This window comes from Amblyomma maculatum, chromosome 8 (assembly GCF_055883805.1).
Source record: "Amblyomma maculatum isolate TAMU_Amacu chromosome 8, ASM5588380v1, whole genome shotgun sequence".
Classification (NCBI taxonomy): Eukaryota; Metazoa; Arthropoda; class Arachnida; order Ixodida; family Ixodidae; genus Amblyomma; species Amblyomma maculatum.
The window spans coordinates 92,663,666-92,690,026 of NC_139351.1; the positions used below are offsets into that span (position 1 = coordinate 92,663,666).

At 46.2% G+C, this 26,361-nt stretch overlaps 1 protein-coding gene across 1 annotated transcript in view; it reads right to left on the minus strand.

Annotated features, from left to right (window-relative positions):
* Positions 1 to 17,350, minus strand: part of Cpes (Ceramide phosphoethanolamine synthase) — a 128,791-nt gene extending 111,441 nt beyond the window's left edge. The window contains exon 1 of the mRNA XM_084576816.1: positions 17,146 to 17,350. The gene's annotated coding sequence lies outside the window, so the exon portion shown is untranslated. The remainder of the gene's footprint in view (positions 1 to 17,145) is intronic.
* Positions 17,351 to 26,361: the final 9,011 nt, after the last annotated feature.

Here is a 26,361-nt window from a genome sequence, read left to right on the forward strand (position 1 = left end):
CCCGCCTTTACTCGACAGCCCCATGCAATGCACTCTTATGCCCGCCTACGACGTACTCTCTCTAGAATTTGTTAGGTGTGGTCACTTTACAAAAAAGGAGCTGGAACATGAAAACGTATGTAGGATCTTCTCATGAGAATGGGAGAGTTTTGATTTCCCTCTCCCGTCCCATGCCATATATCGTGGTAGTTAAGGCATGTTTACACCAAGGTGCAAATTTGCACTCACCAACGTGTGAACCTTGTCGGTATAAGAAGGCCCAACAGCCTTACAACTGCCGTGGAATGTAGACTCTGTTACGAAGACACTAGCTACGAAGCAGGTAGGAATCTGCACTTGCGTGAGGGTAGGTATAGCAACCCAGGTTGGTCGAAGCTGCTATCCATGCTCAGTGCAAAACCTTCCTCCCACAGGAGCACGTCCAAGTGTGGCGTGTCGGTGAGTTGCGACACCGTGGGTTTCCGAGCTAATGTCCTCCACGTCGTTCGAAACAGGACTCCGCAGGAGCACCTCTGTTGGCCCTTGGGTGTCGGTGCGTAGCGCCACCGCGGACTCCGAGCGGCGCCTGTGCTTCGTTGGCCTGGCAAGCGTTGGCCCGTGCGCCTTGTATTCTCGACCTCAGCACTTGGGATTTGGCCGTCCTGAGACCGGGTTTGGAATGCAAACCACAGGAGCAGCAAAGTGGCTGTTCGGTGATTAGCGCCACCGTGGTTATCCGAGCTTAACATGGTCCGTTTCGATGCTGAATGGATTAAGGGCATTTCGCAGGAGCACTTCGGTTAGCCACCGTTGGTGTCGGTGTCTTGGCGCCACCGCGAACTCCCAGCCAAACGAAATATTTTATTGAGATAAATGGTTTCATTACTACATCATTAGGAGGAGCATGTTGTTTTACTCGAACTGTCGAATTCGTTTATACTTTCGTTACTACTGCACCATTCATCGGCTCAGGCTAGTGTAATTTTTGTGTAATTGAATTATGCTAACACATACAGGTAAGGGGGTACAAAAGTGAGAAAACTGTACCGACGATTACGATACTCTGCAATGCAAAACATGAGCACATTTATTTAGGTGTATTGAGGCCCGTGTAGGTATGTACAATTGAAGAACAAGCTTTAATTTTCTGACACACTCGTCCTTCAGTGTGCACATTTTTCCCCCAGTCCTTGATCGTAAAGGAACCCGCATAGTCGTATAAATATAATATGTTCTACTTCCTGCACCAATGGCTGATTCTGAAAGAGAGTATACTGTGTTTTGCGAGGTCGTCCCAGCATTGGGAGGAGTTACGAGGGAGAGGAACGGGACTTTGTTTTTTTTGCGCATATGTGGCTTGAGTTTTTGATGTGTAGATTGAGGTTCCCCATTACCAAAACCGGTGTGTATCTATGCGCCGTTAATGTGTGGTGCAGTAAGTGTACGACTCCTTCGCTGATCACGGCAGGTGAGAAGTGGGCAGCCACTGCCGGCAAGCTGGTGTCCAACTTTGCAATCCGCACTTCACCAACCCTATTGGAAGCCTTGATCGGTACTGCAAGAGCATTACGCAGGTAGATGGCCACTCCCGCTGCTATGCTGTGGTCTCTGCAAGTGCCGTATACTGGCAGTCTATAGGGGCTCCTGTTGCGTTAATCGTGGAGCCTCCACGCGTCAAGGGGTCTCTAAGGATGCCTATACGCTGCCGTGAACCACGCTGTTCAAGACGTCAATGTTCCGTATGACCATGGAAGGTAGCCCGAAGAAGAGTAGAACCTTGTGCACCAGCTTGATCTTTGCCACTTGCAACATATAGGATGCTCACGCTGGGCCTTACTGTCTTTATATGACGTAATAAAGTTAATAGTTCCCTCTGGATCCCATCCATGCCATTTACTAGACTGTCCGAGACTTCTGCATTCCAGATGATCATGGCGGGCTGCACGAGGTCGAGCAGAATGTCGCACCCTATAGGTTGGCCAGAGCCAACTGTGATAACTGGGTGGACCCTGATGGGCCACTTTGTATCATCCCAGAGGTCAGGCCTACAACGACGCCGCTCAAAACAGGAGCGGGCGCTTGGCTCGGTATAAAAGAGGGCTTTATTTCGCACTGTCTTTCACGTAATCCGTTTGTTGTGCGATGTCAGTGCACGTTAAAGAACACCAGGTGGTCAAAATTACCGGAGCCTTCCACTACGGCATCCCTCATAGCCTGACTCGCTTTGGGACGTTAAATCACATATGCCAAACCCTCTTTCAAGTAATGTGGTAGCCTGCGACTGCATGCTAACGAGTGTGGGACAATATAGAGGCACAAATGTACACGGAACAGGATCTGCGTGGGAATCGAGCCACAGCCGGGAACGAATAATGCTGCCTTAATATAGCGGAGCTCAAGTGTAAAACAGGCCTGTCAGATCCTAAAGGGTATGCGTAAAAGTAGCGAAACACCTCACAGATGCCGCCTTCCCCAACCAAGGAGCAATCAGAGATGTCAGATACATTAGTGTCCCCTACTCTGACTCGAAGGCCATGTCCCTCATTTTACTACACCGACGATAACGTCTCCACGTAGCCTGCTGTGCTAAAGTAGGTCTCAAAGCGTTTAGGCCGCAAGAATCTTACTGGAGGGTAACGAAAAGGGTTCTACTTAAGCTGTGGACAACGCAGGGAGCTATGGAACAGAAAATGTTAGTTGTAAGGTAAATAGGTAGGAAGCGTGTAGAGTGGGTCAGAGAAATAACTCAAGTTACTGATATTCTAAATGAAATCAAGAATAAGAAACGGTTTGGTTTGCTTTGGTTTATAGGGTACCGTCCCAAAGCGACTCAGGCTACGAGAGACACCGTAGTGAAGGACTCAGGAAATGTCGACTACCTGGTGTTCTTTAGCGTGCACTGACACCGCACAGCACAGACATCGCCTTGCTTTTCGCCTCCATCGAAAAGCGGCCGCCGAGGCCGGGATTCGACCCCGCATCCATGAGCACAGTAATCGAGTGCCCTAACCACTGCACCACCACGGCAGGGCGAAGAAGAAATGAGCAGGGCATGTATTATGAAGAGAGGATAACCGATGGTCGATAAGGGTAACAAACCTTATTCCAAGGGAAGAAAAGCGTATCAGGGGGCGGCAGAAAGTTAGGTGGGTGAACGAGGTTAAGAAGTTCACAGGGTTCAATTGGATGCAGCTAGCACAGTACCGGATTAAGTACAGGAACATGGAAGGAGCCTTCACCCTGCAGTGGGTATTATCCGGCTGATGATGATGATGATGATGATGACGATGATTAATCTCGCTGATTTTTTTATGAGACGAATTTTGCGATGGAGGAATGGCATCGCTGAAAAGTGGAAGATTTCTTTTTGTGCGAGTTAACTTATAACGCTAGTAAATATAGCTGTACTTAACGCAATCAGTAACCTAGTGTAAACATTCAAGTAAGCTGTTTTTCAGGACGATCTACAACTTCTTGACTCTTTGTTTCTAAAGAAAATAACTGGAAAGTTAGCTAATTAGTCTTCACTAATCAGCAAATTTGGAGAGCGAAAAATACTACATACTAACTACAGTACAAGCGACCCTCGACGGGCCTCAGTTGAATTCTCGTGGCTAGGGCAACCCGTCTTCTTTTTTTTTTTTTAATCGTGGCTACATTTAGACGAGGCCCATAGTACTAACTGATTTGCATGATTAACTAATCAGGTGTTGTACCTTATATACTCAATAATTTTTACGTGTCCATGTAACTCTTTGGGGCTGGCAAGTTAACGGCGCAAAATAGCAAAGGCTCCAGAAAATTTCGAACACCATCTTAAGTTCTCTAGCCAACAGAGAAATTGCAAACTTTATCGCTTCACGTAGCAAGCAAATATATGGAGGTAATTGCCGAGGCAGCGGAAACTTGAATGGAAGTGTGCTTTCTCTATTTTTTATTTCCCTTTGCAACGTGTGTGCCGAAAGACGGCAATTTTAGCAACTCGTGGGAGAAGCAGCAGTTACGAGACTTTCAAGTTTACTGCAATGCATTAAGCGATGCAATTAATTAGACTCATGAGAGAAAGTTAATTAGAGAAGCCATATGCAACCGAGACAGAAGCAAAATGTGCGAAGTTTTCATTTTTCAGCACCTCTTCAGCGGCAGACATTTAACCAGCAACTCCCGTCTTACAGAAGATAATTATGCTAATAAGAAGCTCACGCTTCAGTCACTGGTGAAAATGGTGCTGCTTTACGCGCCCGAAGGCAGAGGCACCCATTGTTTAAATATGATGGACGGAGGTGGTTTAAAACGAGATGTGACGTTACAGGAGCGTGTTATCTCCCCCCCCCCTTCCCTTTCTCCATTTCCTGCCAAAATTAGCCACCAATTTACACCAAAACTCACCTTCTGGCGATAAACTTCACGAATCTTGTTGAAAGTAGGAAAATAAAACATCAAACGTTACTCTCAGTGCCGCGAGTCTTTTTTTCACTGAAGTCACATGACCGGCAAAATTAGTCATAGTGTGTAACGTAAAAAGCCAGCTCGCAATCATGAAAGACGTTTTATATGAGTATGCGTGACCTGAGCATGCTGATCAAGCTGTGTGCTCTTTTGCTAGTGGGAATATGAAATATATATATATATATATATATTGTAGTGTGGTAATCTTCATCGATATAACCACTGACATACGTCGCGTGCTGCCGCTCTCAAGGACGAAGAAGTTGTTCGCTGCCTTGCTCTTTCGCCACGCCTGACGCTTCGCTGCGAGTCTCCCCTGAGCGGCTGGAATCACCTGGGTTCACCGAATAAACACACCCCTACAATTGGTGGAGGTGCTGGGTACGTTCCCATCCACCCTGGAACTTAGAAGCCGCACGTTGACCACTGCTTCCACCATGCCAGACGAGACCACCTCGACATCGGCGCCCCTACCAACCACGGTACTGTGTTCTGGCGTTCTACGGCAGCGTGATCCATGCCTCTTCAGTGGCACGGCTGACCAAGACGTCGACGACTGGTTGTCGGCGTATGAACGTGTCAGCAGTTATAACAGATGGGACGACACTATTAAGCTAGGTAACGTAATCTTTTACCTGACCGACGTGGCGAACCTCTGGTTTCGCAACCATGAGGCAGACCTGCCATCTTGGTCTGCATTTAAGAAGAATTTTTCGGAAGTGTTTGGCCGTCCTGCAGTTCGCAAACTCCGAGCAGAACAACGCTTGCGTGAGCGCACACAGCATGCCGAAGAGTCATTCACAAGTTACATAGAGGACATCGTTGACCTGTGCAAACGTGTCGACCCAGTAATGTCCGAAGCGGCTAAGATCGGACACATCTTGAAAGGATGTCCTCACGTGTCTCGCCGGCGCTGGGCTTCAGTTGAATTTGAAGAAGTGCCACTTTGCCGCCCGAAAACTCACAATTTTAGGCCACGTAGTTTCTAAGGACGGCATTCTTCCCGACCCCACCAAACTTCGCGCAGTTGCAGAGTTCCCGAAGCCAACCTCCCTGAAGCAGCTTCGGAGCTTTATCGGCCTCTGCTCCTACTTTCGACGTTTCATCTTGAACTTCGCCTCTATCATCGCTCCTCTGACCCAGCTCCTTGCCGGCAGCTCCGACCTTTCCGCCTGGACTCCAGCCTGCGATAAAGCCTTCGACACTTTACGCCGCCTTTTGGTTTCGCCGCCCATTCTACGCCACTTTGATCCGGCTGCGCCTACGGAGATCCACACTGATGCCAGCGGTATTGGGCTTGGTGCCGTCCTTACCCAACGTAAGCCTGGTTACAGCGAGTATGTTGTGGCATACGCCAGCCGAACATTGACAAAGGCAGAATCTAACTATTCAGTCACAGAAAGGGAATGTTTGGCCATTATTTGGGCTATCGGAAAATTTCGTCCTTATGTGTATGGTCGACCGTTTTACGTTGTGACCGATCACCACGCTTTGTGCTGGCTTGCCTCTCTGAAAGACCCATCCGGTCGCCTTGCTCGCTGGGCTCTTCGTCTCCAGGAGTTTGACATTCATGTCATTTATCGATCAGGCCTAAAGCATACGGACGCGGATGCTCTTTCCCGCTCGCCATTGCCTAGAGATAATTCGTCTGACCACGTCTGTGCCTACGATTTGTCGACTCTTACAACTATCGACATGGCTACCGAGCAGCGGAATGACCCCTGGATCAATGCACTTTTGGATTTTCTCTCAAGTCCTACTCCCGGTCATTCATCCAAAGCGCTCGTCCGCCAAGCCCACCACTTCTCCATTCGTGACGGTCTTCTCTATCGCCGCAATTATTTGCTTGATGGACGGAAGTGGCTTCTAGTCATCCCGCGTCATCTCCGTGCCGACATTTGTGCTGCGTACCATGGTGACCCACAATGTGCTCACGGTGGCGTATTGAAAACCTACACGCGCCTACGTCTGCGATTTTACTGGCGTGGAATGTACCGCTTCGTAAGACATTTCGTGCGCGCTTGCGAATCTTGTCAACGCCGAAAAACTCCTCAGAAGTCCTCTGTTTCGTTGCAGCCGTTACCCTGCCCTGCTCGTCCGTTTGACCGCGTTGGCATAGATCTCTATGGCCCTCTTCCGACTACTCCTGCTGGAAACCGGTGGATTATTGTGGCAGTAGACCATCTGACTCGCTACACTGAAACATCACCGTTACCCTCTGCCTCTGCAAGAGACGTTGCTTTGTTCATTCTCCACAACTTGATTCTTCGCCACGGGACTCCGAAGGAACTGCTCAGTGACCGCGGACGCGTTTTCTTGTGCGACGCTCTCGAGGCCCTACTGAAAGAATGTCGCATCATTCATCGCACCGCTACTTCTTACCACCCTCAGACGAATGGCCTGACAGAACGCTTCAACCGTACTCTGAGTGACATGCTGGCCATGTACGTCAACGACGCTCATTCCAACTGGGACCACGTTCTTCCCTTCGTAACCTACGCGTACAACACTGCGATACAGACCACCACCGGATTTTCTCCCTTTTTTCTTCTTTACGGGCGCGAGCCAACCTGCACAATGGACGCGCTTTTTCCCTACCGCCCTGATGTTTCTGAATCGACGCCACTCTCGGACGCCGCCCAGTACGCAGAAGAATGCCGTCAGCTCGCTCGTTCGCTTACAAAGGAAAATCAGTGGGAACAAAAACACCATCGTGACACTGGTGAGGCGCCTTCATATGCGCCCAACTCCCTGGTGTGGCTCTGGGTTCCTGCCACAACCGCCGGCCTGTCAAAGAAGCTTCTTGCTCGGTATCACGGTCCATACCGAGTCCTTCAAAAAACATCTCCTGTAAACTACGTAGTTGAGCCGGTTACGCCATCTGCGGACTTGCGTCGCCGTGGACGCGAAATAGTTCATGTGGACCGAATCAAGCCTTACTACGATCCGTCTGTCCTTTCGGCACCATGAGTCGCCAGGATGGCTCCTTCTCTGCCCGGGGGGAAACTGTAGTGTGGTAATCTTCATCGATATAACCACTGACATACGTCGCGTGCTGCCGCTCTCAAGGACGAAGAAGTTGTTCGCTGCCTTGCTCTTTCGCCACGCCTGACGCTTCGCTGCGAGTCTCCCCTGAGCGGCTGGAATCACCTGGGTTCACCGAATAAACACACCCCTACAATATATATATATATATATATATATATATATATATATATTTTCTTCTAGTTTGTGTTTAATTATCTTTCCCCTAAACAGATTACATTACTAATTTCTGTGATTATCCAGGTAAACATTAAAAAAAAAAGACATAAAGTACCATCCCCAACGCTTTCCTTGGTTTCGCTGACTGCTGGCTTCTTTCCTTCATATATATATATATATATATATATATATATATAGATATGCGGATATGGTGGCGCGCAATGCACCCCTCCTCCGTCTTCTCTCCTTCGGGCGCCCACGTAGACAATAGTTTTGAAACCCAAATGGCATAACATTATTCCCCAACAGACTAAATTTACACCGTTCTCACTTAAATCCCCACGATGGTTCAATGTTACATTCAAAGGGGCTTCCAAGTGCGTCAGTGGACTTACCCCTCTTAAACGGTAAGATAACACCTGTGTGACTAAATGCTGATGGTCTATGCTGTCCTGTGATTTAACGTGAACAGTTTACGGTCAAAATTATCTGCAGAAGGCTCCATGTAAAGGCCTTCGCCTTCCTAACTAAATGTTGATGGTATATGCTGTCCTGTAATTTAACATGATTTAACGTGAACAGTTTACCCTCAAAATCATCCGCAGAAATCTCCGTGTAAAGGCCTTCGCCTTCCTAACTAAATGTTGATGGTCCATGCTGCCCTGTGATTTAACGTGAACAGTTTACGATCAAAAACATCCGCAGAAGGCTCCGTTTAAAGGCCTTCGCCTTCCTAACTAAATGTTGATGGTCTATGCTGTCCTGTGATTTAACGTGAACAGTTTACTCTGAAACTCATCCGCAGAAGGCTCTGTCTAAAGGCCTTCGCCTTCCTAAGGCTACGAATTGTCGCTAATCACCACTGATGTGGACCTCGTACAGTCTGCCCTACAGGACAATGAATGGTGTGCATGTTATTCTTGTATTGTCGCCCCACGATCCTTCCCATGCTGACTGTGCTGGAGTAAGATCACACATTTTAAAGTGACAAGGAGGCGACACAAGAATGACAGACAGTATAGTACTTGTCTCGACCCGTTACCCAAGTACAACCGCGCTGGCCATATTCACCTTCTTTTTTTCCAGCCCGGCGATTTCAGTAAGTGCAACGTTCGGATAGTTTCTAACCATTCGCAATCAAGAAACGAAACACAGCTAGCACAACGTCTCATGTAAAGGCAGTTCCCATTTCCGGGCATGACCTGAGCAGTTTCTAGATTCCGGCCACTGGCTCTCGGACGCCGAGCTCAAGCTCGAGGGGTTCGATCCTGGCTCTGGACGAAACTAAAAGAACACTCATGCGCTGATATTCAATGACATATCAAAGAACTCCGTGAAAAAACGTCGAGAGAAGTGCAGAGATCTGCACTGCACAAATTCGAAAGCATGTGTGTTGGCTGCTTTTTAGCAGCTCCTAGAATGTCATGACTCAGCACTTTTGAGAGTCAATAAATGACACTGGTGATGCACATGACTTTAGTTGAATTAGAAGCCATGGACTCCATAGCCATGCATATAGGATCTCCGATCTGACTGACTATCGACAAGTGACTATGCCTCTTGACTAAGCTATAGCGACTCACAAGACATGACTGGGCATGACATAACACCACTTGTCATTACATACACATTCGTGACTACCAGTCTCAGCTTAATGTGACGTCATATCACACGTTATATTTCCTTGCATGTTTTGCTTCCACGTCTTGCGCACACGTTTTCGCAAACATAGCAAAGCAAGCATCTCGCCTTGCTAACGTCGGGACCTCCTCAATACAGCGTGCCCAAAGCATCGATCGCTTCAACAAATCTGTTTACATTATTGCGTTTGGTTCTACGGTGCACAAGCAAATAAGACTCTCATAAACTCCAAGAACAATGTTCAACGTTCGATGCTTGGAAATAATCGCTAGCGAGGAAACTTGGTAAGCGGTGGGAAATTAATGAATGTCGATCGTGCGGAAAGGCGAGCACAGCACGTGGCGTGCTTTGTCCATCGAAGCGTCGCTGGACCGCTCGCTTCCCACAGAACGCCTGCAGGCACAGCAGGTGTTCCAAGCATTTCCGAATCATGATCGAGTGGTAGCCATGCTTTTAACTGTCGTCGGCTTGTGAGAGCTATATGGTGCACATGCTATACCGCTTTCGGTACAGCACCCAAAAGAGAGAATAGGATAATTACTAGGGACTTCAGAGACCGAAGTAGTGAGAGGGGAAAGCCTGAGTGCCGCATTCTGCTACGCAACTGGCACCAATCAGTAATCATTGATTAATTAGTCACTAATTAGTTAAGTAATAAATTAATTAGTCATTAATTAGTGATTAATTAATTATTTAGAAAATGATCATTGATTTCCATATGGCCATATAAGACGCATTCGCGCATACTGTGGTGGTGCTCTGTGATTGGTCGAAACCTCTATGACGTCATCCCGGCTCGGCCAATCAGAGCCGCCGCAAACGTGGGACACATTTTGTCCACGACAGCATGAGCCATTACAGACTTTTAAAAGAAATATTTTGCTTCCGCGAAGCAACAAAGTCTGGAAAATGGCTAAATGTCGCGTTCCGCAATGCCCTAATAAAGACCACCCTCAATACCACAAATAGCGATGGCGTCAAGAACGACTGTTGGAATCAGAGTTACGCGAAGCACGGGAAGCCCGAAAAAAGAAAATTGCCGGACTTTTCTCCCTAATTTGCAGCGGAGATCTGAGTGACAAGTGCATACGCAACTGTCATCGGACTAACGGAAGCGCAGTCACCCACGGCGATGAAAAAATTACGAGGGACTTTAGAGACTAAAGTAGTGAAAGGCGAAAACCTGAGTGCCGCATTCTGCCACGCAACTGGCACTGATTAGTAATTGATCGTTAAGTAGGTAGGTAATTAATTATTAGGTGTTTATTAATTATTCAATAATTATTCCTAAATAGTAATTAATTAGCAAATAACTAATATTTGGCAATTGATTGACATATGGCCATTTAAGGCACGCATTCGCGCATACTGTGGTGGTGCTCTGTGATTGGTCGAGACCTCTATGACGTCATTATTATTATTATTAGTGTAACCAATTATTATTATTAGTATAATCTTTCGTTGTCCAAAACGTGCTTGTGTTTTGCAAGAGCTCTAATTCAGCCGAAAAATATGCTTGACGAGGTTCGGGGGTCAGCACGTGCTTAATTAAGAACGCCATTCCAAAGGCCGCGGCGCTCGCAACCGCTGTGACAGAAGAGCGCACAAAGAACTACGCTCTGACATGGGTGCGTACGAACGAGCGTCAGTTGTCTCGGCAAAGTTGACAGCTTACGTGACGCTTTCACTGCCGAGATTATCGCCAACGCCACGAACATTTGGGGCATAGAATATGCCCTCTATGACGCACGTCATAGGAAGATTCGGCCGGCGACCGTAAATTAAGGAATGCAGGGTTTTATAGAACCCTGCTCATAACGTCGTTTTATCAGTACACGTTAAGGAATTCTAGGCGGTCGAAATTTGTCCAGAACCTACCTCCAATGCACCGCATCCTTCTTCCCCCCTCGCGCGTTAATTGTGGTTCCCCATTTATCATTCCCCCTCCCCCGACTTTTCACAAGTGGAAGCGGATTGTAGCGGTGATTAGAAGTATTGTCCGGTAAAAAGGTGGTAATATTATTCCCTTATTTACAGATCTCAATTTTGCGGGATTCCCTTACAATTTGGACCAGCCCTCTAGAGCCTGCAAGGGATAGATAGTCACCTGGCAAAAAGAATAATAATAATAAATAATTGGTTCAGAGGAAGAGAAAGGCGCAGTATCTGTCATACTAGTTACTCTGGACACCTGGACCGCGCCGTAAGGGAAGGAAGGAAGGTGGGATTGAAAGTGGAAAGAGAAAGCGGAGCCGGTAGTAGAGGGCTACAGAGTAATTTCGACCACCTGGGGATATTTAACGTGCTCTGAAATCGCACAGCACACGGGCGCCTCTTCATTTCGCCTCCATCGAAACGCAGCCGCCGAGGTCGGGATCAAACCCGGGTACTCCGGCACAGTAGTCGGGCGTCTTACCACTGAACCACCCCGGCGGGCTATAAAAAAAGGATGCAAGACAAAACCTTTGTAGTAACACTAGTGATTAAAAACATTATATACTTGGCCGCAGGACTTAGTCCTTTACAGGATAAAGTCCTGTAACAAACTAAGAAAAAAAATTACCGACGATTACGTTACTTCCTAATGCGAAATTTGAGCGCAGCAAATAAGCTGTTTCACCTTTTCGATAGATTGAGGCAAAGAAATCGAGCAACACATGTATGCGCTATCACAGAATTTTTTTTTTTTATTTTTCACACGTATTCCTTTAACAAAGACTCCACTAACAGTTCTTGACAGTCATGAAGGAAGCTTTGTGGTCGGAGAAATAGACTAATATTTGTTCGACTTGGTACACCAATGCTTGATTCTCAAAGACGAGATCTATACAAGTGCCTCGCGAGGTTGTCACAGCCGTGGGACGCGTTACGAGCGAGAGGAACGGGATACGAAGAGGCGTCCGTGTGCTGTGCGATGTCAGCGCACGTTAAAGATCCCCAGGTGGTCGAAATTACTCCGTAGCCCTCCACTACGACTCCTCTTTCTCTCTTGCCACTTTCACTCTCGCCTTCCTCCCTTCCCTTACGGCTTGGTTGCGGTGTCCACAGAAAACAAGTGAGACAGTTACCGCGCCTTTCCCTTCCTATAAAAAATAAATCAGTTTTTCTACGCGGTCATGCCCCGCCGGGGTGGTACAGTGGTAAGACGCCCGACTACTGTCCGGAATACCCGGGTTCGAACCCGACCTCGGCGGCTGCGTTTCGATGGAGGCGAAACGAAGAGGCGTCCGTGTGCTGTGCGATGTCAGCGCACGTTAAAGATCCCCAAGTGGTCGAAATTACTCCGTTGCCCTCCACTACGGCTCCTCTTTCTCTCTTTACACTTTAACTCCCACCTTCTTCCCTTCCCTTACGGCGCGGTTCAGGTGTCCACGAACTCGTGTGACAGATACTGCGCCTTTCCCTTCCTGTGAACCAATTATTATTATTATCTACGCGGTCACGTTGTCTTGACTCGCTAGCGGCGGCAGCGGCATCAGACAGTCGCTGCTAGCGCTTCCTCCGGCGACCCCCCTCCCCAAACCCCCTTCCTTTCCTTGTGTTCTCCGGCTGCTCCGCGCTTCCTGCGAGGCTTCGGTTGCCAAGCGCCGGCTCGAACTGGGGGGATGAAAGTGGGGAGGCGCTGGTTACGAGGCCGACGCCGACGCGAAACCCAGGAACGAGCGCCAAAGAGCTGCGCTCTAAAAGTTCTTTCATGGCAGAATACACTCGTCCAGAATGTTTAGATTTTACAGGACAAAGTAAGAAGAATGCAAGACAAAAAATTTGTTCTGTAAAATCTAAACAATCTGGACGAGTGTATTCTACCATGAAAGATTTTTTTTCTTAGTTTGTTACAGGACTTTATCCTGTAAAGGACTAATTCATGCGGCCAAGTATATAATGTTTTTAATCACTAGTGTTACGACCCTATTATTTTGTCCTCGTGGACTAGAGAATGTATAAAACGTTAGCATGCTTTCCTCGTGACGGTGTTCACGCCATGCTGAAAATCGTCTAATACTGAGCGTATTCGGAACATGTGTCGGGGTGGGATGGTGAAAATATTCAATGTGGTATATATAAAGAGAGGTCTTAGGTGTCGTTGCCTGAAAGGTCACACCTTTGCAATCACAAGGTGGGATGTCTAGCCTGTGTTATGCCGGTGGAGTTATCACACAGTAGCCCACCGTCAACAGGGTTGTGCCAAGGAGTTGGTTGCGTAGCGCTCGTCACCCGTTTCGTGAACGAGGGCTGTCAGCTTCCTGGGCGGTAGCGATGGATCCGAGTCGGCGTTGGTGAGATGAAGAAAAGGTTTTATACACTATATATACAAGCATTTACACGAGTTCGGCTCTGGGGCCGAAAGCTAACATAGCCATACGCGACTGTTTTCGCGCAGTGACGGCCGGGGAGATTCCACCGCGTCCGCTCTCTCAGGAGGCGAACTGCTGCCGCTGGACGTTAGTGACGAACTCACACTGGAGAGTCTCGAGCGGAAGCACTTGAGGCTCCGTAAACCGAGAAACTGTTGACGCTCAAATGGTCCGATCCGACGGCAGCACTTTCGCAGGGCCAATGGGAGAGCATGCTGCGCTCTTGATTCAAATATGCCGCGGGGCGAGAGGGGGCCCAGCGCCAGGGCCACGGCGCCGAGCTGTCTGGATGCTCAGCTCATGTTGAAACACGTTGCTTCTGTCCCCTTGGCACGGCTCGCCTCCAGTGCACCGGTGCTTTGCAGAAAAGTATCCGGATTTTGTGAAGGAGGCGTTCGCCGGAGAAGTTTGGCGTCCGGCTGAATTTCTGGGCTGCTTTGGCAGGGCACAACACCAGGCACCCCATTGGCGGTTGCCGCGCGCACTGCGTTAAGGCCCTTTGGGCCTAAACTGTGCAGCAACCAGACAGGGTCGCCAGTAATAACCCTATAAGGCTGTAAAATGGAGTACAGTGTCCTATAGCGCACTCCCTATAGAAGCATGGGTATCTTTTCAAACCTCGGGACAGATTTTCGCACAATAAATCTACAGAATTATATACTGTTGGCAACAAAGGCATATTGTCAACACAAATAACATTCACTTGATGCAATTAGCAATTGCATGGGTCATTTAACTTCGACACTAGATATCTAGAGGTTAGCATTTAGAGGAGTTTGAAATCTGGGGTAAAATATCTGCAACAGCGAGAGCTTCTGCTTCCTTTGCCGACCATGGCTATCACGCTTTTTGGTGATGAAAAATGTAGGCCAGGGCTTGAGCTGCATACCTTGCTTCTGATATGATTCGCTAGATGGCATAATACTCCATTTTTACTTCATTATAGGATGGCGTGTCCCCCCCCGTATATGTGATGGGGTTCAGTACTGGCGCTTTCGACCATTAATTGTGTCTAAATGAAACCAACGAAATCGCTTCAAAAATTCTCTTATAGACGCTTCCAATCACAGACTGGTGCGCAATGATCTAAGGAGTGATATTACCCAAATTAAATAGCCGACAACTAGCAATTAAAAATTATGGGGGACACCTAAGTTCCGCCTTTAAGGGTGTACCGTGATAGTGTACGCTACCACCCGACATATGAAGCCCCGCTTTAACCAAGCCACGTCAACGTGCCTGAGTGTACTATAGGAGAAGCGTGGCTGACTCAGCATCCAAGATCAGTGGAAGGTTGATCCTTATTCCAACTTACCACCTTGAATGAGCAACTTTTTTATAAAATATACTACCATAACTCAACATTGCACTCCTTATGGGTTCAACCACCATCCTACATTTCATTTCGCCGTAACCACAGTCAAAAGGTTAACATTCCACACTCAAACACACTTGCCTATTCTAACTCGTTTCTTCTCCGCACCTGTAATGATTGGTATAACCTGTCTGCATCCCTAACAAGTATAACTGAAGAAGAAAAATTTTAATCCGCGCTACAAACTTTATTTCTTGCCTAGTATTAAAACTTATTGTATGGTTATTTGCTTATCTTCATTGTATACTGTTTTGCTTATTCTATTTTTATATTTTCTTGTTTTTTTACACTTATGCCGTCTTCCTAAATTACCCATGTACCTCGTTGTTCTTTTTTATGTTGTTTGTTTTTCAGAGATTTGTACGCTTATTGTATTAACCTTCTGTTTTATATATATATATATATATATATATATATATATATATATATATATATATATATACATCCTGTATGCGCACCTCCCCTCTGTAACGTACATCTGAACCCTGAGGGTATTTTAAATAAATAAATAAACCCAAGCCCCATCCCAATTTTCTGACATGTGATCTCGTTAAATCTCACACACCTCTAAAAGTCGGTGCTCGGCCGCATTAGCTGCCATTTGCCACCTGCCGGTGCCATGTCCGCAATTTTTCGCTCGCGAAGCCAGATTTTCTCTGTAACGGGACACTTAACGATATCGCGTTAAAATTGTTGCTCTGCAATTATCATAGGAACCAAGTGGCACAATCTTGTGAAGGATTTCCCGAAGGTTCCCAACGACATCAGACATCCACTCCAAACTGCCCACGTGAGCCGTTTTCGGAGTGAGTGCGAAGGACGTGTTGCATTCAGCACAGTGCCTGTTCAACTCGATCGCTCATGTGAACATCGCCAATAGCCTGCCCATGAAGCTTAATTGGCTCACGTACCGAAAATAATCGATTCACTGTCAGCCACTGGGAAGCAAAAATGTTCGCATAAAACTGCTTCGAACCATCGCGCATTCTTTCATATGTCAAAAAGGCAAGTCGCATAATGATGGCATCACCGATATCAAATGACGTCAATATACAAAGTGACGTCGTGATAGCAGCTTATACCAAAAGTTGAGTCTTTGTACGTGCTTCAAAAGAACTTGACTACAGCAAACCATGGTCCGCTTTCACAAATACGTAACGGAGCCATCTGACAGGTTTCACATCACAGCGCCTGAACTGGCTCAATGTGACTTTTCCAAAATTAATTAAGCCACTAAAGCAAGACGTATATCCAATAGAGGCTCTTAGCATGGTTAAAGCGAATGCTAATGCTCTTTGTCAGGCGCTAGGAGCCGATGTTTAATACATTCACTCGAGAATTGCAAGCGAAGTCTAATCGATTCCCAAACGCAATTCAAGCGGTCCAAATTTCTCGAAGCGCGCGCACACATGAAGCAACGCGTCGTCTGCTAGGCCTTTGCTACACGTTCGCGCGTTTAAGAAAACATGTGTGTGCGCTTCTATGCTGAACAAATAAAACAGTAGCAAGACCGGTCGTAGATGTCAAAAGTGATCGATGGTACCAAACAGAACAAGGAAACACATAAAGCCACTTCCGATAAACAACAGTGCGCGAAACGTTTATACCACAAAATTCAGCGAAGCGAACGGCAAGACGTGTATCGTCAGGCGTTAAGGATTGAACGAACACAGAAGTTTTGGGGGACGAGCTTATCAGAATTGCGTGTCCGACGCGGCAATAATAATGCGAGCGCGAACAAGTTGTACGGTGATTTCGCGAACGGCGATGACATACGCGAAGCAACAGTCAACGGCACGGCGGATGCGAATATTCAACACGACAAAAAAAAAAAAAAAAAAAAAAGAAAAATAGCTAAAGGAGCAACGCGTGCATGCAGCTACCAAAGCGCACGCACCACAAGCATTATATCGGCGCCACAGGATCGAGAAACAGCTGCTGCGAACTGCTCGCTGCCTCGGACGCGATAAAAACAATACCTTTCCGCTTTCGCCCCCAAATTCCAGCGCTCCGCATCCCAAGGCGATCGCGCCAAACGTCGCAGCGTCGTCGATTCTGACCGCACTGTTTTTGCTGCGAGGCGACGATGCACCGGTGAACGAAACGGTGGTAAGAAAAGAAACTGAAGGCAGCAGCGCTTACCGTCATGCCAGCGGGCACCGTCGGAGCCTGGGCAAGCCCGGTGGAGTACGGCGTTCGTAACCCATCGGGCGGCGGGATCACATGGAAACGAGCTGACAGCCAGCGACTCGCATCCACTCGCATAGGCGAATGCAAGCTGCTGCTCTTGCATGGGGAGAGAGCGGCGGCGTTGGCGGCAGCGGGGCTGTGCTGCTGCTTCTCCGCACACTCCGCGGGCAGAGCATCACTGACCATGCGCGGAGGTTGTTCTCCGGCTGCTACAGAGATGCCGCCACAGGGTAAACCACCTGTGATGTTCGAAGACCTTTTCTACATAGCTCTTGCTGGTCGACCGTCCGCGCTTAAGAAATTGCCGCTTGGTGCGCTAGGTTACTATATTCAGATTTGTTTGTAGATTTCAGTTGGCACTTTTATTAACACGCCAGCGTTGAAAAGAATCATTGTGCTGAAAAAATCGCAGTGTTCGAGCCGCAATTCTTATCGAAAAACAACGCATTCCAATGGCAGGCGGTAGTTGGCAGGTAAGATGGCCGGGGCACTGATTGGTCGTCATGTTGTATGACGTCACGGGATTACATGGCATGGCAGGAGCTGCCAACTCTGGTGGCTCTATTTAGAAGCGAAGGTAGCGAAGGCAAGCCACACGGGTACGTCTGTACGGCTTATATCTAAATCGTGGGGTGCGGGGGGGGGGGGGGGGGGGGGGGCGTATTTCCATTCGCCTAAAACCTCAGGAACGGAAGTGCCGGGTGCGTCACTAAGCTTAAAACATAACAAAGAGGAAATCAATAAAGCCATATGTCTTGTTGAGTATATAATGCAGTTCATTCTATAATGCATACGCAATAAAATAGCTTGCTGGATTAAAATTTCGTCCAGTAATCCGCTGATCATGCCAGTTGCATCCATCGCGCCATCTTTAGCACGTTGAATAATGTACGGTGGCGCATCAAAACGAGTGAGAGCGCATTTAAAGCCCGCAATCCAAGACTTACCCGAATTTTTGGTGTCCTCTAGTAACATCAAACGCAAAAGGCTGAGTTTTTTTTTTTTTGCGCTAGATTTTGGGGTTGTGGCTTCCTTTAAACATTTCAAAAGTGAGATTTTCATTGGAATATTTAAGTGCTGTAACCCAAAAGCACCTATATAAGGACTTGATTAATGTAATGATGCCAGTGCTCTTGTATCTATCATTACACTGTGGAGGGGAAGGTGAGAATACCAGCACCAAAACGTTTCTTCTTCATTTTACATTGTGGTACAATGTAAGGATGCCAGTGCTCTTGTATCTATCATTAAACTGTGGAGGGGAAGGTAAGGATGCCAGTATGGTCGTCAGCAAAAAGTTTCTTCCTTTTACATAGTGGTACATTAACTGTTAAGCCGTGGTTGAGGGAAAAAGGTTTCTTTGTCTCGTGGTCGGTGGACTGATTGCTTTGCCATAAACGGAAAACCATAGACCATATTTTCCTTGACTGTTGGGATGCAGTCTTTCTGTGTGATATATTGCAGAAGACTTTAAAAAAAGATTTGCCAATTGCACCATATGGTATACGGTTCCTGCCGGTCCTTAATCAAGGGGGTGTGCCATACGACTTATTCATGTTGCTTTGCCTCCACAGTGTATGAAAAACGAGAATGGCTGTGAGACACGCGGACGTGGATGCTTGATCCGCGAGGAAGTATTTCATTGAGATTGTAAGCTACCTGAACGTCATCTATAATGCCAAAGGCGAGAAACCTGAATCGATGCCAGTTTTGACCGAGCTGGCTAACCTAAAGCGTTTTTGAAACTCTGTGAAGTCTTACTTGTTGCTAGCACTCTTCGTGGTATTATACTTTGAGACTTTTGCCCCACTGTATTTTTCATTGTTAACAGAAAATAAAGAGAAAAAAACTTATTTGGCGCAATAAGTAATAACCGTACTTATCTCATCACTAAATGATGTGTTCAAATCCTGTGAATGCTATATTTTAATATTTAATAAATCGCAACATCCGAATAAATTAACAACATCTTTCCTGGGGCGTGTTCCCCTTTAGGTTGCATACTGCGATGTTTTGATTCTTAATAGCCGCAAAACCAGCCGTGAACATAGCCAGGAGGTGATGGTATGACAACGGTTACACTATGCAATTACCTTCACCGTAACCAATTCCTGCCTTCAGTGAATGTATGTTACATTTAGGTTGCGTTCAGGGACACCTCTCAGCAACAATCACTGTTTAACTCGATCACTGACAACCAGTGAGGAGAAGGAAGTAGCGGGACCCTACCGTTGAGAAATTAGAATTACGCCGCGCCGATATGCAAGCTTATTCAACGCGGCAAAGATGGCGCGACCGACGCAACCAATCTATTAAGCTGTCTACTGTAAGTGATTGTAATCCAGAAATCTGTTTTATTAATAGTGCACTTCAATTTGCGAACAAAACGTAAGGTTGTGCTTTATCTTTTAGTGACGTACCCGGCACTTCCGTCGCTGCTGTTTTCGGGGAACGGCAATACGCTTCGTGGGGTCTCACACAAAACGTTGTAGCTGTCAGATGTATGCTAATAAGAATACGTGAGATAATAGCAGATGTACACAGTAAGGTAAAAACATGAGCATGTGCGTGAACTACAGGATTCACAAGTATATATTACCATAACAAGGGGGAGCCGCAAGAGGGAGCCATTAACGCTGCTACTTCATACCCTTCATAAATAAATAGATAGACTTCGGCGCTTAAGCGCTCTTTTTCTGCAGAATTTTATCTTTAGCAGTAATTTTCATTATTATTTTTGAAGCAAACACTAGAACGCTTGAAATTCTATCGGTGACTGTAACGTAATGTTGTGTCGCAAATGACAGGCAGGAGCACTATAATGTGGTTTCATGAGAACATGAATAGCAGGGGTTCGGCTTGGAGTGAAGAAAACGGACTAATAAAAAAATTCCCGCATTTCGGGCTGTTATCTGCTGTTTCACCAAAATTTTTGAATATTCATCGACCCCAAAGTATTCAAGCAGCTCATTGAAAACCTTTCATTGTGATTTCCGTTATACTTGTTTCGCCCATATAACGCCCACTGCCTCATGTAATGTTTCACAAGAGACCTTTGAGAAATAAATAAATAAATAGAATGTGAATCAGTTTTAGTCTCAGTCGATTCATTAAAGCGCCCTTGTTCTCTGACTCTTTGACACTAAAATACACGAAAAAAAAAACTTGGAGGATATTACTTAGCAAAGGTTTTTAATATCGCGTCAATTATAAAACTGAGAACTACACTTAGAACTCTCGCTGCAAATCGCGGAACTTGCTTCGCATAACCCCACTCCAGTATCCTACTTTTTGTTTACGATAGTAAAGTTTATCCTGCTCCTCTTGGCCGTTGTCACAGACAAAGCAAGGTAAAAATAACGCTCACCCACAAAGCCCATGCAGTAACTGCAATAAATTTAATGGTACATGGTTGCAGAAACAGCACACTATACATAGCAGACATCGAAGGTGCTCTGCGATAAGCAGCATCGCGTGCGCGGCTTCTAACGGAATCAGTGCCGGCCCTAGGCGACCAGTGGCGAAATTCTGTTCTCTCAAAGGTAGGGTCCCGCAACTTCTTTCTCCTCACTGTTTGTGTCTTAAACAGCGAGTTTTGATAAGTTAATTTTGTTAAGAGATAAACAGTGAGTTTTGCTGAGAGGCGTCTCTGAACGCAACCTAAAGGTAGCATATACACTCGCTGAAGGCAGGAAATATTACAGAGAAGGAAATTACGTAGTGTAACCGTTGCGTTACTGTCCCTCCTGGATCTGTTCAAGGCTGGTTTTTCGGCTATTAAGAATCAAAAACATCGCATAATTCAACCTAAAGGGGAACACACCCCAGGAAAAGTGTTATTAATTTAATTGAATGCTGCGATTTTAAAAGATTAAAAATATTGCTTTCACAAGATTAGAACGCAAGATTTAGTGCTCAGGTAAGTAGTGGTAATCCATTGCGATACAGAAGCTTTCTTTTTCTTTTTTTGTGTAATAATGGTGGGCTTTAAATGCGCTTTTATTCATTTTGACAATATTTGTCGCCAGGTGACGCTGCTCAAAAGACCCTACTTTAGACCCTACCGTTGTAGTGTTATTCCACTGCGCCACAGAAGCTTTTTTTTTCTTTTTTTTTGTGTAGGATAGTGGGCTTTAAATGCGCTCTTATTCGTTTTGACAATATTTGTCGCCAGGTGACACTGCTCAAAAGACCCTACTTTAGACCCTACCGTTTAGAGAACGGAATCACGCCAACCAGTGCGGTTTCACAGGAAGCCATTCAGAAGGGGGCGCTGATAAGGTCTGTGGTCTAGAGAGAGAGAGAAACAACTTTTATTACCAAAACAGTAATCATTAAGGCATGTCGGCCTGGCGTCACTCGATAATTTTCAGAGTACCGCGATTCGATTCTTTTCCCCGCGCCGCTGCGCCACCGACTGTAGCATGGGTCACGTGGGGCTCCGTGGCCCGCTTTCGCCATCAATGATCAAGCTTCCAAACAGTCACAGCTTGAACGTCTTTCACCGCAGTGCTTGTGCGAATATTGCTGTATTTCGCGTCTGGGTTTTGCTGCTCGTTTTCTTTTTTTTTTCTTGTAAGAAGTAATTAGCAGCAGAATGGCAAGCAACAGCGTCTTCGGGTGCAGCAGCCTGCATGAGTCCGGAAAGATTTTTAAGAGCCTTTCTAGGCTAGCTCGTTTAGCTAAAATGTGTGCACGTAATCTGTGCGTCGCATCTGTGCACTACTGTCGCTCGAGAAGATCGGACGTACGAGGAGGGAGATTAAGAATGAAAACGATTGATGGTGATAGGCAATGAATAAAAGTTACAAACAGACATCGATATAGCTAATGACAGATAATGATGATTAATAATGACTTGTAAGGACCAGTATGTTAAACTACGACTTAATGATCACAGCTGATTGGAAACGAGTAAAATGCTTAGCTATTAGTGGTAATGACTACAATAAGCAGGTATGACTCATAATGACTACGAAACAACAAATATGTCAGACAACGACTTGTGATTATCGCAGCTGATTGGAAATTAGTAAAAATGCTTAGCTACGAGTGGTAATACTGCAGTGACTAGGCATGGCTCATCATGACTAAGAAATGACCAATATGTCAAACGACGACTTGAATGACCGCAGCTGACTGGAAACGAGTAAAAATGCTTAAAGATAATAATGATTACAGTAACTATATGACAATACGAAACGACCAATATGTCAAATGGTTTGACTGACCACAACTGACTGGGAACGAGTAAAAAGGCTTAGCGATGAGTGATAATGATTACAATGACTAGGCATGACTCATCATGACTACAAAATGACCGATATGTCAAACGATGACTTGAAATTATCGGAACTTATTGGAAATGAGTAAAATGACAAGGCATAACTCATCATGACGGCTAACGACTGCGAAACGACCAATATGACAAACGATGATTTGTAATGACCGCAACTGATTGGAAATGGTAAAATGCTCCTATGAGCGGTAATGATTACAGTGACTAGGAATGGCTCATGACTACAAAGCGACCAGTATGTAAAACCACTTCAAATGACCGCAACTGATTGTATTAAATGAGTAAAATGCTTCGGTATGAGTGTTCATGATTACAAAAACTAGGCATATGACTCATCGTGACTACGAAAGGACCAAAAGGTCAAACGACGACTTAAATGGCCACAACTGACTGAAAACGAGTAAAACTTAGCGATGAGTGATAATGATTAAAATGACTAGGCATGACTCATCACAACTACGATACGACCAATACGTCAAACGACTATTTGAATGACCGCCACTGCTGGAAACGAGTAACAATGCTTAGCGATGAGGGATAATGATTAACGTTAATGATTTTGATTGCGTCAATAAAGATGTTTAACAAGAAAGCACGACTGAGCTTGTGTCAAAGTGTGCACGCGACGACGTACAGTTAGTTGGCATCTGCATCGCTCGTCATAAAGAATCACTCAATGGGATCATTTACAGTGGTATTCGAAGAGGCCAAGAAAATGGGAATGATTACAATACCACGAAGATCACAACAGAATGGCAAGGTGTCAGATTAATCGATATAGCTCTTTGGCAGGACTGGAATAATCCTCATGCAGACCGCCACTCAGCCTTCCATACAAGCTTACCGTTCACAGTTCGCAAATTCTACTGTTTCTAAAGTAGCTGCGGTGCTCTTCAAGGCAATGCACAGGCAAATGCCCATCCTGCTTTCAAAATGTCATCTGAGTTTGACTTGAATATAGCCGCGGCAGAAGCGCTCCTCGAGCATTTGGAAGCTTCGTGGCCGCGCCGGTCATGGTTGCCAGTACGCGTCGGAACATCGGGACCTTCGCAGTACTCTGAAAATTATCGAGTGACTCTACTGTGGTCATCGTACCTACACCGTTCTATGCCTCTCGCTCCTGCACTTCTCTATCTGCGATATTGCACACCAAAGAGTGTGAATGGGCGTTCCAAGGGGCTTCCAGCGCCTGGAAAGCTGACACAAACAGACGCCACAATTTTTGCTTCTCGCAGTCTTTTTGTTGGAGGATAAAAAGATGTAGGCAACGGATATCTGATTGAAAACATGTCAGACTGGTGATTTCCGACAGGAACTGATGCAGATTGAATATTGCATGTTTATATTTCGGTATTGCATTTGGAAACTTATTTTCTTTAAGGTTATATGTTTACAATTATCATTCATGATATCCATTAATTTTGTTTTTAGCTGAAATATTAACCGCATGATGCATAATTGGATCATTTTTGGCTCTGCAAAACAACGTATTCCACATTTGTTTCCGGCTGCTTACAGATTAAACACTGGGCTCCCCACGGTAAAAAAAAAAAAAAAATGCCCCTCCCCTCCAAAAACTTCTTTACTGGTAATGTTCCGATATGTAATTTAAAAAAAAAGGGTGTTAGCTCCTGGCGGAACTTGCATTTTCTTTACTCTGTTTAATACATCTGTGCCAGGGCATTAACTGTATATGGCCCTGTAGAAGGGTTCTGGGAAGACAATATCACACAGATCGCGGTACAACTTTTCCTCGTTGTTGCTGTAGGAAGAAGCAAAAGAAAATGCACGGGCCTACTACTAGCTCTGTAGCTGAGCCACCTAGAGATAATAGAGAAGAAAAGAAAAAGAAGAGGGAGAGAAAGACGCGCGTCGCAACAACAGCCGTCTTCCACCACCGAAGCAGTGGCGGGTGCAATGACGGCCTACAACAGATAAAAACTTGGTGGCTGGCGAACCCACGCCGCAAGCGGCGTTGACCTACCGTCCCAGCTAGGGTGCCTCGATGCCAGCGCCGCGGTGTGCTACATCGAGACATCCTAGTACCAGCCCCGTAGGGCCAAGAACAGCCGCCCTTCCCCTCCACTTTTTCCTCTTTACACCAAACAAATATTTCAGAAAGAAACGCACTGAAAGAACTCTAACACTCTCGATGACTTCCCTGTAATATCCATAAATCCCACACACTACTCCTTCGGTGGAGATAACAAACTCGGGCAACAGGCGCCGCAGCCTAACTTGGCAGACGGTGCGCAAGAATGGGTCGGAAACGTCGTGGAAAAACAAAAAACGATTGATCACCTGACGTAAAAAGAGATGTCCGAGCCACAAATCCCCATCTTCAACCCGCCGGAACAAATTCGTCCTGGTGCAGCGTCCCCATTCCGCCGCCCAAATGAAAACGGCAAAAAAACCTGTGACGCTTTTGTAAGTTTACCCGTGAACAATACAACACTTGCAACCCGTACCATAGCTTGCTGATGAAAAAACAATCACATACTGTACTAGCTCTGGCGAAAATGGATATGCTGGCGCCTTTCTACTTCTCGACTTTCTCCCTAGTTCTTGCGTCTTCCCTTTTTAATATTGCTCGCTTTGGCGGTAACTATCCAGCTCGATACCTAAGTACTTGGTCGGGGTCTTCGCCCACGTCACGTTGGCAAAGTAAGTGGTCAGGCTTCGATGGCCACTGTCCACGCTATAGCCCAAGGTACTTGGCCCAGTTCAAACCACTACCGGTAACATGGGAAAACTCGCGGACACATCTGACAGCCTCAAGTACGCTTTCCTGGTCAACCGTAAAAACAGCAACATCGTCCGCGTACGCCAACAACTTCACCTCGGCTGCTTTTAACTTAAACTCATTATAGGTTTCGTTTTTCATTATTTTCATACAAAAGGTCTCAATATAAATACAAAACAGCGCCACACCCCGGATTGTGAAACGCTTTTCATAATTCCCCTTGTCTACCGCGAGGATGATAGCGGGATTCCACGAGTGACAGATAGTGCGCCTATCCTTTCTTGCTAACGAATTACAAAACGCCGGTGAACTTTGATGCGTTCAATGAAATGCTGAATGTGTTTGACAAGGAGCGCGATGTACCGTCATGACAGGTCATGACATCACCAGCTCCACATGTACGAGGCGAAACACAGTATGGAACGTAGGCTTAAAAATAAAAAATGGAACAGGAACCTTCGCAGCAGGCTAGCTAGACAAAAGAAAGAAATCGAGAATTACGCGATTAAATTATGCGAACAAATAGTGTGACAGGTGCGATGAAATGGACGGGAGTATGGCCTTTTCCAAGACATGGGGCCTGCTACGCCACCTACACGGTTCAACAAAGTCCAAAACCCAATCGGGCATCTGGTTGGCTAAAGCGGGGCACGCGCACGAAGGCATAGACGCCGAATTCATGGATAAATTAAAGCAAATGTACATTGGGGATACCGCCTCCTACGCCCTCCCAGTGTACACGGGAGCGGCAAACGAGATGCTCGATGCTCCCATTACGGAGGCAGAGGGGAGGGAAGAACTGTTCAACCTAAAAACCCCGGACCCCGATGGTATCACGAACCACGGCCGGTCTCGAGGGAGAGGGCGCGAGAAGCGCTCTCTCCCTAAAGCCCCTTCTCCCTCGAGACCGGCCGTGAAAAAATGTGTCCAGTTTGCGTCTTTGCCGCAAGAGGCGCTGTAAATACTATAAAAAAAATTTTACCCTTTTAATGAGCACTGAAGTCATATTATTGAACGACTTCTCAAATTTTTATGCTCAATTAATGTCTAATTTTTTTACGGGGTACTTTTTTACTGTATAATAAAGCGAGACAAGCCGTTCATCAAATAGGTGGATCCGGCTGGA